Genomic DNA, 12,578 nt, shown 5'->3' on the forward strand with positions numbered 1-12,578 from the left:
TTATTGCATTGATATTTAAATGCTTCGTTTGCCAAGCTCTCCATTATTTCTTTTATTTCATATTAAGTTTTTATTTATTTATTTATTTATTTATTTAGATTTTTTATATACTGGCATTCGAGACAGCAGTCACATCATGCTGGTTCACATAAAACAGGGGTGCAAAGTAAACATAACAATAACAATGGTGCTGAAAAGGCAGTTACATATAACAAGGTGATAAGAACTTGGCTTAGAGGAAGAGAAAGGACAGGTTATTAATTTACACAAGTAAACGATAGGAGATAAGGTCGACCATAGTGTAGATGGAGATTAGGGGTGGCTTGGAAGTATTAGATCAATTGACGTCTGGGAAGGCTTGTATGAATATCCAGGTCTTTAGTCTTTTTTTGAAGGTTGAGATGCATGGTTCTATTCTGAGATTTGAGGGTATGGAGTTCCATAACGGTGGGATGGCTGTAGAGAAAGCTCGGTCTCTTAGTGTGCTGTGTCTGGTAGATTTGGGCGGTGGTACCTGTAGCGAACCCTTGTATGCATCTCTTGTCGGTCTTGACGAATTGTGTAGTCGGAGAGGGATCTGTAGGTCAATGGGAGCCAGTTGGTGGATGTTTTTGTATGTGGTGAGAATGGCCTTGTATATTATTCTAAAGTGTATCGGTAGCCAATGGAGGTTCTTTAGAATAGGGGTTATGTGGTCCCTTCTCCTGGTATTTGTCAGAATTTGTGCAGCTGCATTTTGCACCATCTGAAGCGGTTTGGTGTATGAAGCGGGAAGGCCAAGTAGGATGGTGTTACAATAGTCTAATTTTGAAAAAATGATTGCTTGCAGAATGGTTCTGAAATCTTGGGCATAGAAAAGAGGTCTAATTCTTTTCAGAACTTGTAATTGATAGAAACAGTCTTTGGTGGTTTTGTTAATAGTGGCTTTGAAATTCAGGCGATTATCAACTAGGACTCCTAGGTCTCTCACTTGTGTAATTGTTGGCGTGGCTTGCTGTGCAGAGGTAATGGGGTTGTTCTCTGAGGCGATGAGCAGTAGTTCAGTTTTGCCGGAATTTAATACCAGGTTTAGGCTGGTGAGGAGGAGTTTAATTTTTTGAAGGCATGTATCCCAGTAAGCCAGAGTTTTTGCGAAGGAATCCAATGCATGTTCATATTACGTATTTTGATATATTTTCTATAACTGCACTTGATAAGATTTCAAAAACAAGTAGATACTTCTAATTTTGTTAAAATGCAATAAATAAAAAATAAAAAAAAAAGTTTGCAAACATACAGAAAGCCCATAGGAACAATGGAGGGGGTAGCTATTATCAGCTATAGCTGTACAGTTTGTCCCTAGAAGACGTTTCTCAGGAGGGAAGATGCCAACTAGAGGCTGCAACATTCCAAGGTTAATAATAGTGAGTTCTCCAGACAGTGATATTGAATAAGAGAGTTGAGCTTCAAGTATAATGAGCCAGATGTATTAAGCTGTTGCCCCCATAGATACTGAGGAAAAGCCTTTAGTACTTTTGGCTCTATAATGAGAGCCAGTCTGGGAACATCTTATAACTAATACAGATGGGAAACAATGAAGTATTACTTGGGCCAGCCTTAACGACTATTGCATCTCTATGCAATCAGAGTTGAACCATTGCATCCCAGACATTGTGATTGTGACTTTCTAGAGTTCTAAATAGATTAATGTAGTTGGGTGTGTTACATTGTATTTTTGCTCTTTCTCTCTTTTTCTTGTCATTTTACTTTTCCTTCTTGGACTCCTTTTCAATTTAGGACTTGAAATACATGCAGTCTTTTCTATAATTATCCTTAGGTTTGTATAATTTCCTTGATTTTAAGTTTATGAATCATGGTGAGTAATATTTTACCTTTTTTATATGACAATAAATAGATTTAAAAAATATCAACTCTGATAACATAAAAACATACCAGAAAGGGGCCACATGGCCTATTTAGTCTGTCTTAATTTCTATTTGTTAAGCTAGGCTATAGAGTCTAGTGGATCTTCTTTGGCATTGCCTTCTTCCCATCTCAAACAGGATTCTCCTGGGCACATGCCACATAGCTTACAACTCTGTTATTGCCATTGTTTCTACCATCTCCATGGGCAGCCAGTGCCCTGCATCTACATCCCTTTGTATTAGGATATTTTTTTTTTTTTACGTTGTGACTCCTGAGTCAATCTCCTTATCACTTCTCATTTGAACCAGTTTTTCCCAAGCTTTTTTCCCCACTTACATAGGAAAGCCTTGATTTCTGTGACTTTCTAGATGATATCTATCCTCTCCCTCTCCTTTCTTTTTTCCAGGGACTTAAATCTAGGGAATGCATTATTTATTTATTTACAATTATTTGTATATCACCTTTACAATTGCAGATTTGTCAAAGCGGTTTACAGGTAAAAACATACATAATAACATAAAAATAAAAGAACAAAAGGTATAATAAAACAAAGTAACAAGAGTAAACAAAAGTGAGAGAAGGATTTAAGATTGGCTGGGTAGGGGGGTTAATTTGAGAGGTAAAGACTGAAGGCTTTGGAGAACAGCTGAGTTTAAAAAAAACATTTTTAAGTCTTTACAAATTGTTATCTGGCATAATGAATCAGGTATGGAGTTCCAAAGTAAAGAACCAGCGACAGAGAAGGCACATTTCCTGATTATGTTGAGTCTAGCTAGGCAAATAGAGGGAATTTCAAGAAGAGATTTGTTTTCAGATCGCAATTGTCTATTAGGTTGGTAAATACGGACGGCTAAGCATAGCCAGACAGAAGAGGGATTGTGTATAAGAGAATGAGTGATGGATAGGATCTTATATTGGATCCTGAAGTTGACTGGGAGCCAGTGTAAGGAATATAGTATAGGAGTTATATGGTTTTTCCTGGAAGTACCCGGAAGGACGTGAGCAGCAGTGTTTCAAATTAATTGTAAGGGCTGGAGAGAGGTGTTGGGAAGTCCAAGGTAGAGTAGAGAGCATTGCAATAGTCTAATTCAGAAAATATCATAGATTGCAAAACAGTATGGAAATCAGGAGGGTAGAGGAGTGGGCACAGACATTTAAGTGTAGAAAGAGTTCTTTATTATGGTCATGGAAAGGTCAGAGTAAGATATAAGACAAGGTTTTGGGCATTTGTTAATATCGGAATAAAAGAGGCCATTGAAGGTTAAGTGAGAGGGAGGGCTGCAGGCTGACTGGGGGGCTTGTGGATAAGTGTAAGATTTCTGTTTTTGAAGTATTGAATTTAACACGATTATGTGATATCATAGAAACATAGAAACATAGAAATGACGGCAGAAGAAGACCAAATGGCCCATCCAGTCTGCCCAGCAAGCTTCCCTCTTTTCTTCTCCCATACTTATCTGTTTCTCTTAGCTCTTGGTTCTAATTCCCTTCCACCCCCGCCATTAATGTAGAGAGCGGTGGAGGAGCTGCATCCAAGTGAAATATCTAGCTTGATTAGTTAGAGGTAGTAGGAGTAGTAACCGCCGCAATAAGCAAGCTACACCCATGCTTATTTGTTTTTACCCAGATTATGTTATACAGCCCTTATTGGTTGTTTATCTTCTCCCCTGCTGTTGAAGCAGGGAGCTATGCTGGATATGCGTGAGGTATCAGTTTTTTTCTTCTCCCCTGCCGTTGAAGCAGAGAGCTATGCTGGATATGCATCGAAAGTGAAGTATCAGGCACATTTGGTTTGGGGTAGTAACCGCCGTGACAAGCTAGCTACTCCCCGCTTTGTGAGTGTGAATCCTTTTTTCTTCTCCCCTGCCGTTGAAGTTATGCTGGATATGCGTGAAGTATCAGTTTTTCTTTTCCCCTGCTGTTGAAGCAGAGAGCTATGCTGGAAATTCGTGATGTATCAGTCTTTCTCCCATGCCGTTGAAGTAGAGAGCCATGCTGGATATGCGTCGAGAGTGAAGTATCAGGTACATTTGGTTTGGGGTAGTAACCGCCGTAACAAGCCAGCTACTCCCCGCTTTGTGAGTGCGAACCCTTTTTTCTTCTCCCCTGCCGTTTAAGCAGAGAGCTCTGCTGGATGTGTGAAGTAACAGTTTTTCTTTTCCCCTGCTGTTGAAGCAGAGAACTATGCTGGATATGCATTGAAAGTGAAGTATAAGAATGGAGTGATCAAGCTAGTTGAAAGGCATCAGGAATAGAGGAAGGTGGAGGTAGTAATTTGGATATTTGGTTTGGGGTAGTAACCGCTGTAACAAGCCAGCTACTCCCGTCTTTGTGAGTGCAAATCCTTTTTTCCACATTTCCTCTTGCTGTTGAATCTTAGAGTGATGTTGGAGTCACAGTAACCATGTGTATGTTTATTGACTAAGGGTATTGTCTCCAGGCAGTAGCCATCATTCTGGCGAGTCACCCACTCTTCATTGGCGGCCTCTTGACTTTATGGATCCACAGTGTTTATCCCACGCCCCTTTGAAGTCCTTCACAGTTCTGGTCTTCACCACTTCCTCCGGAAGGGCATTCCAGGCATCCACCACCCTCTCCGTGAAGAAATACTTCCTGACATTGGTTCTGAATCTTCCTCCCTGGAGCTTCAAATCGTGACCCCTGGTTCTGCTGATTTTTTTCTTATGGTAAAGGTTTGTCGTTGCCTTTGGATCATTAAAACCTTTCAAGTATCTGAAAGTCTGTATCATATCACCTTTGCTCCTCCTTTCCTCCAGGGTGTACATATTTAGATTCTTCAATCTCTCCTCGTACGTCATGCGATGAAGATCCTCCACCTTCCTGGTCGCCCTTCTCTGTACCGCTTCCATCTTGTCTTTGTCTTTTTGTAGATACGGTCTCCAGAACTGAACACAGTACTCCAGGTGAGGCCTCACCAAGGACCTGTACAAGGGAATAATCACTTCCCTTTTCTTACTCGATATTCCTCTCTCTATGCAGCCCAGCATTCTTCTGGCTTTTGCTATCGCCTTGTCGCATTGTTTCGCAGACTTCATATCATTAGACACTATCACCCCAAGGTCCCTCTCCTGCTCCGTGCACGTCAGCCTTTCCCCCCCCCATCGAATACAGTTCATTCGGATTTCCGCTCCCCATATGCATGACTTTGCACTTCTTGGCATTGAATCTCAGCTGCCATATCTTCGACCACTCTTCCAGTTTCCTTAGATCCCGTCTCATTCTCTCCACTCCTTCCGGCGTGTCCACTCTGTTGCAGATCTTAGTGTCATCCGCAAAAAGACAAACCTTACCTTCTATCCCGTCCGCAATGTCGCTCACAAAGATATTGAACAGGACCGGTCCCAACACCGATCCTTGCGGTACACCACTTAAAACCGCTCTCTCTTCAGAGAAGGTTCCGTTTACCATCACACATTGTCTTCTGTCCGTCAACCAATTTGCAATCCAGGTCACCACCTTGTCACTCACTCCCAAGCTTCTCGTTTTATTCACCAGTCTCCTGTGCGGAACCGTATCAAAAGCTTTGCTGAAATCCAAGTATATGACATCGAGCGCTCTTCCTTGGTCCAATTCCTTGGTTACCCAGTCAAAAAAGTCATTCAGATTTGTCTGACAGGATCTTCCCCTGGTGAATCCATGTTGCCTCTGGTCCATCAATTCTCCGGACTGTAGATAGTTCACTATTCTCTCTTTCAGCAGAGACTCCATTACTTTTCCCACCACCGAAGTGAGGCTAACTGGCCTGTAGTTGCCAGCCTCCTCCCTGTTCCCACTCTTGTGAAGCGGGACCACCACCGCTCTTCTCCAGTCTCTCGGCACCACTCCCGTTTCTAGGGATCTATTGAACAGGTCACACAGCGGACCCGCCAGAACATCTCTGAGCTCCCTCAATATCCTTGGATGAATCCCATCAGGCCCCATGGCTTTGTCCACTTTCAGGTTCTTTAGCTCTTCCCACACATTTTCTACTGTAAAAGGATTTTCATCTATTCCACTTCCCTCCAGTTTCTTGTTGTGTAGAGATGGTCCTTCTCCAGGGTCTTCTTTAGTGAACACAGAGCTGAAGTATTCGTTTAATATTTCTGCCATTTCTTCGTCTGTCTCCACACATTGATCATTACCACCTTTCAATTTCACTATACCACTTTGGACCTTTCTCTTTTTGCTGATGTATCTGAAAAATGTTTTGTCACCATTTTTTATCTCCTTGGCAATCCTCTCTTCTGCTTGATTTTTTGCCAACTTGATTGTTTTCTTCGTCTCCCTCAGTTGATACAAATATTCTTCTTTGTGCTCCTCCCTTTGGGATCCTTTATATTTCTTGAATGCTGTTCTTTTAGCTTTAATTTTGTCAGCCACCTCCTTTGAGAACCAGATAGGTTTCAATTTTCTTTTGCTTTTCTTTATGTTTCTAACATATAGAGCAGTTGCCTTGGTGATTGTTCCTTTTAGATTGGTCCACTGCTGATCCACATCTCTCTCGTTCTCCCATCCTTTAAGTTCTTCCTCCAGGTACTTTCCCATTTCCTCAAAGTCTGTGTTTTTGAACTGTAAAACTCGGGTCTTTGTGGTTCTTTTCCCTATTCTATTAGTGATATTAAACCATACCGTTCGATGATCACTGCTGCTGAGGTGGGCGCCCACCTGGACATCTGAGACATTATCTGCATTATTGAGCAATAAGTCGAGTATAGCACCTTCTCTCGTGGGTTCCAACACCATTTGTTTGAACAAAGATACTTGCATGGCATCCATTATTGCTCTACTATTTTTAGTTTCTGCAGAGGGGATTTTCCAGTCTACATCTGGCATATTAAAGTCACCCACGATCACCACTTCTCCCTTCTTACCTATCTTATGGATGTCTTCAATCAGATCTCTGTCCAGCTCTTCCTTTTGGTTTGGAGGCCTGTAAACCACTCCAATATAAATGGACACTCTGTCATCTTTTTTTAGGTCGACCCATAGAGCTTCTTCTTTACCCCAACTTCCTTGTAGCTCAGATGCTTGGATGTTGTTTCTGACATAAAGAGCCACACCTCCCCCTTTTCTATCCTCTCTGTCCTTCCTTAACAAGTTGTAGCCTGGTATTGTTGTATCCCATTCATGAGATTCTGTGAACCATGTTTCTGTGATAGCAACAATGTCTAATTCTGCCTCAGCCATTAGGGCCTGCAGATCTGGGATTTTATTTCCCAAACTATGAGCATTTGTGGTCATAGCCTTCCAGGTACTCTCTTTAAGGTTATTGCTTTTCCTGGACTCCTTATGAGATATTAGTTGAGATTTGTTATTCACTTTACTCTTTCTGTTTGTAGTTGTGCCACTGTTGACAGAGTTATCCATCTCAATTAGATTTTTCTTTTGGTTATGGATCTTGAAATACTGCATGCATTGTGTTTTTTCTCTCTTTTCTGGTAATACTGCAATGTTTTTCTCAAGAACTTCCTCAGTTTTTAATATAGAGAGGGCTTGTTCTTTTTGCATTTGGTACATTGTGTGTCTCCTTATCACAGGTCTAATTCTACCAGAGCCCACTGTAATCCTGGATTGTAAAGAATTTCTTAATGACCTGTTTGAGTGGGAGGGTGTACCTGTTGGCTGCTCATCTGTCAAGAATGGATGACTTTGGGTCCTACCTGAGTGTAATGGATCTCCTTTTCTTGACTCCTGGTTTTTCCGTGATATTGGGGAATTATTATCTGTGTAATGCAATGTGGGTGTAATACTTTTAACTGAAGCTAATTGAGCTTTTATCTCAGTCAGCTCCATTTTCAAGGAAGAGAGTTGTGCACAAATTGGGCAAGCTCTAAGTTTCCAGATGCTTTCCCTCAGAATAAAGGCTCTACAGCAGTTACATTGGATAGTCCTCATCTTGGTAGTTTGTGATTTGTATTTCCTTGACTGTTACCAATGTACTAATTTATCTCGCTGCCAATGGGAAGTTAGGCAGTCTTTATTAGAAAACAAGCCCCAGGGGTGGGTGGGTAGAGGGGTAGGAAGGGAGGGAGTCAAACAGTTTAGCCTGGGACAAGCTGGGTAAAGTAGGGCACTTCTGGACTGTTGCCTTTGCTTTTGGTCAATTGTTTTAAAAAACAGTCTTTATGCCCCAATTTTTAGTTTGAACCGATTTTTTGTGCCAACTAACTCCAAGGGAGAGTTTAAAAGGTGTTTTAAAAGCTGGAGAGCTGTCTACTTGGAGGTTTCTTTTTTTGGTTTTTTTTTTTTTTTTCCTTCTAGCTTTATTCAAACAGCAAATCAACTTACTAGATTAAAAACTTACTATAAAGAAATGAAACACAGACTATAAAGAAAATTAAAAACAGACAGGAATAATCACAGAACCATTTATTGATTGTGGAAATATAAAGATTTGCAGTAGATAAAGTGTTTGACCAGGAGGTGGAATATGGAACACATTTTGGATATCATTGTCATAAATTTTGAACTGTATGCCGAGACCAGCAAGCAGATAAAAGAGCATTGTTTATGTAAGTACAGTAATTAGGGAAATGAAACAATATAATAGTACTTTTCCTACTGTCTAAACAGGAAGATTCTATGGAGGATGTATAAAGCATTCACACCTGGGGCAGAGGAATGATCCATGGAAGAAGCACAGCTAATCACCTGAATAAGAGGAATACAGTGAAAATGATATAGAAGAAGATACCCTTGAAGAACTGTTCCCAGAAGAGAGCACTGATTCAAAAGACACTGAAGTCCTAGAGTGCTTCTAATCAGTGGCATACCTAAAGTATTGGCACCCGGGGTAGATACTTCTTTGGCACCCCCTCCTCAATATATAATTTTAAAACTTCCTACACATCATTAAAATATTTCAAAACACCAGGTACATCAAATAATACCCAATTATTAAAACTAATAAGGATTTTATCTAGTCACTGGAGTACCACAAGGATCAGCACTCTCCGCCACACTCTTTAATATCTACCTTCTTCCACTGTGCCATCTGCTAGCGGGCATGGGTATCATGCACTACATATATGCTGATGATATTCAAATATTACTACCAATCGAAGACTCACTGGAAAAAACACTAAACCTAGCAATAATGTACCTTGACATCATTAAACAACTACTAAATCAAATGGAGCTAGTCATTAACATAGAAAAAACCGAATTCCTCCATCTTGAACGAAAAAACATAACAATCATCCAATCTCCGATACTACTAAAAAACAATCAGAAAATTGAAATAGCCGAGAAAGTACGGAACCTCGGTTTAATAATAGACACTGAACTCAGCCTCAAACAACACATATCATTAAAAGTCAAAGAAGGATATGCCAAACTAATGGTCCTCAGAAAACTTAAACCATTACTAAATCAAACTAACTTCCGAACCGTCGTACAAGCATTCATATTTGCCAGCACTGACTACTGTAATGCCCTACTATTAGGATTACCATACACGACAATAAGACCACTCCAAATTCTCCAAAACTCAGCCGCAAGAATTTTAACAGGCAAAAGAAAAAGAGATCACATCACTGAAACACTGGCTGAACTACACTGGCTGCCAATTGAATACAGGGTAAAATATAAAACCCTTTGCACTATACATAAGCTAATCCACGACGAGAAAGCGGAATGGTTAAACACAGCACTCCGAGTCCATGTCCCACACAGGAACCTGAGATCTGCCAACAAAGCCCTCCTAACTATCCCCTCAGTAAAAACTGCAAAACTAACACAAGTCAGAGAAAGAGCACTATCATTGGCCGGGCCGATACTATGGAACACCATGCCCACAGAGGTAAGATTACAGAGAGATTTCAAGACTTTCGAAAAGAGCTTAAAGACATGGCTCTTTAGTAGGGATGTGAATCGTTTTTTGACGATTTAAAATATCGTCCGATATATTTTAAATCGTCAAAAATCGTTAGGGCCACTATACAATACCAATTCCCCCGATTTATCGTCAAAAAATCGTAAATCAGGGGAAGGGGGAAGGGGGAGGGCAGGAAAACCGGCACACTAAAACACCCTAAAACCCACCCCCGACCCTTTAAAGTAAATCCCCCACCCTCCCCCACCCTCCCGAACCCCCCCCCCCCAAATGCCTTAAATTACCTGGGGGTCCAGCGGCGGTCCGGAATGGTCTCCTGCAATTGAATCGTGTTGTATTCAGCCGGCGCCATTCTGCGCCGCCATTTTGCAAAATGGCGGCGCAAAATGGCGGCGGCCATAGACCAACACGATTCGACTGCAGGAGGTCGTTCCGGACCCCCGCTGGACTTTTGGAAAGTCTTGTGGGGGTCAGGAGGCCCCCCCAAGCTGGCCAAAAGTCCCTGGGGGTCCAGCGGGGGTCCGGGAGCGATCTCCTGCCGCGAATCGTTTTCCGTACGGAAAATGGCGCCGGCAGGAGATCGACTGCAGGAGGTCATTCAGCGGGGGTTCCGATTCCGATTCACATCTCCAGCGATCAGATTTTTTTCTTCCTCCAGCCAAACCCGATCGTTAAGACGATCGGGCACACGATTCACATCTCTAGTCTATGGCCATGTTAATCAGATCTAGGAAGCATGGTCGATGTGGCTACTCTGGAACTACCAGAATCATATTGCCAAGATGTTTCTCTATCCACCTTAATCCTTTGTCCACCAGAGGCCACAGCGGGAAGCCTAAGAAGAATCCCTAGAATCCATGGAAGCACCAGACCTCCGATTCTTTCTGTACCGTGTTCTGTTCAGTGGCTGTAAAACCACAACACCTTGGTATTCTCTTTGGCCGGCATATCCCAGCTTCTGGAATTGAGACACTATGCTGCCTCCGACAGCTCACATTCCCTGGGATATAACTTTCTCCAGCTGAGGAAAATCTGTCTGAATGTTGTTCACTCTGGTGATGTGAGTCATTGCTAGTCACTGCAAGTGTTGCTCTGCCCATTGAATCAACTCCCGGGCCTCTTGAGATACTGCCTAATTCTTGGTTCTGCTTTGATGGTTGATGTTGGCCACCATCGTCGCATTGTCTGATAGGATCTGTACTGGATGTCTGCGTAACCTTGGCAGACAAGCAAGCAATGTGTAATGCACATCTCTAACTGACTGATAGATCATGAGGCCTTCTGTTTCATCCACTGGCCCTGCTCCAATTTATCTTGCCACACTGTCCTCCATCCAGAAAGGCTTGCATCTGTGGTCACTATTACCCAACTGGGAACATCCAATTGCACACCACTCTCAAGATTGGTGTGAGTAAGCCATCATGAAAGACTGTCCTTGGCTTTCCCCTCTAATGAAAGAGGAATATTCAAGTGGGAGAGAAGAGCCCCCTGAGAAGCTGCATATGCATGAACGCCCAATGCATTAATTCCAATGTCAATGCCAATTCCAATGTAAATATTTCCAGACCTTGGGCACCGAAAGCTCTAGCAGAAGCCTAAATGACTCTGCAATTTCAGCAATCTCTCTCTGCGAGAAACACTCTCTCCACCAGCGTGTTGAACTGAATTTCCAGATACTCCAGAATTTGAAAGAGGACTAAATGGCTCATTGTTTAGGTTCACCACCCATCCTAGAGGCTTCAAAAGCATCAGTACATTTTCCTCTGATTGTTGACAGAAATCCTCTGATTTTGCAAGAATGAGCCAGTCGTCCAGCCACAGATCCATCAACACACACCCTCCTTTTGCAATGCAGCCGCCCCATCACCATCACTTTAGTGAAGGTACGTGGAGCTGTTATCAGATGAAGGGAAGGCTTGAAACCGAAAATGTTCCCTCAGGACCATGAACATCAGGAATCTCTGGTGCTATGGCCTGATGGCTATGTGCAGATATGCCTCTGTCAAGGCGAGAGATGCCAAGAACTCTCCCTTGCGTACCACCACTATGATAGACCTCAGAGTTGGACTTCAGAGCTTCCATTCACAAATGGGGAACCTTGAGAGCTGCATTTACCGTCTTTAAATCCAATATCTCTTGAACTGGATACAGGGGGGAAAGAAAAATGACGCGTAACTTAAAATTGATCTCTGACCACACTAAGCGTGTTTAGGGTCTAAGCCAACAGACTCAGGCCACGCCAAGCATATTCAGGGTCTGAGCCAACAAACTCAGCAAGATACCTCTGTGAAAAAAAGATAAAATCTAAGCAGAGTCTGAAGCAGCTCTCAATCATATGCAATTTCTCCTTTTCTAGAGGTGAGAAAGCCAATGTCCCATTGGAATCTTCTAAAGTCTCATAATTCAAATCTCCTTGAACATTACCAGGGACAGCCTCTCTGTGACATTTGACTGCCGTGACTGACAAATGGGAGGCCCAAGCACATGATCCCTACATAGTAGGTTGCTTTGCCTTCACTGGGTACCCTGCAGAAAGGTCTGCAGGCCCTGGAAACATTCCACTCAGGAGGAGGATGGATCTATACTGGAGCCCATAGGCCCAAACTTGCTCTCCAACCTTACTCTCTCAGGAAAGCTTCTGCCTTTGGGATCAAGGGAGGAGGAGAACTACCCATTGCTTTGCCTCCACTCCACTCTTTTCCAGAGACACACAAGCTGAGGAATGTCCCAACATTGGCAAAAGCTATAGTAATCAAATATCTCTGACACAAACGGTGAGAGAGTGAGGATTGAATTGCTATCAGATGGCAAGCCTCACAGATAGCAAGGCACTTGGAAC

Source organism: Rhinatrema bivittatum, chromosome 1 (genome assembly GCF_901001135.1).
Source record: "Rhinatrema bivittatum chromosome 1, aRhiBiv1.1, whole genome shotgun sequence".
NCBI lineage: Eukaryota > Metazoa > Chordata > Amphibia > Gymnophiona > Rhinatrematidae > Rhinatrema > Rhinatrema bivittatum.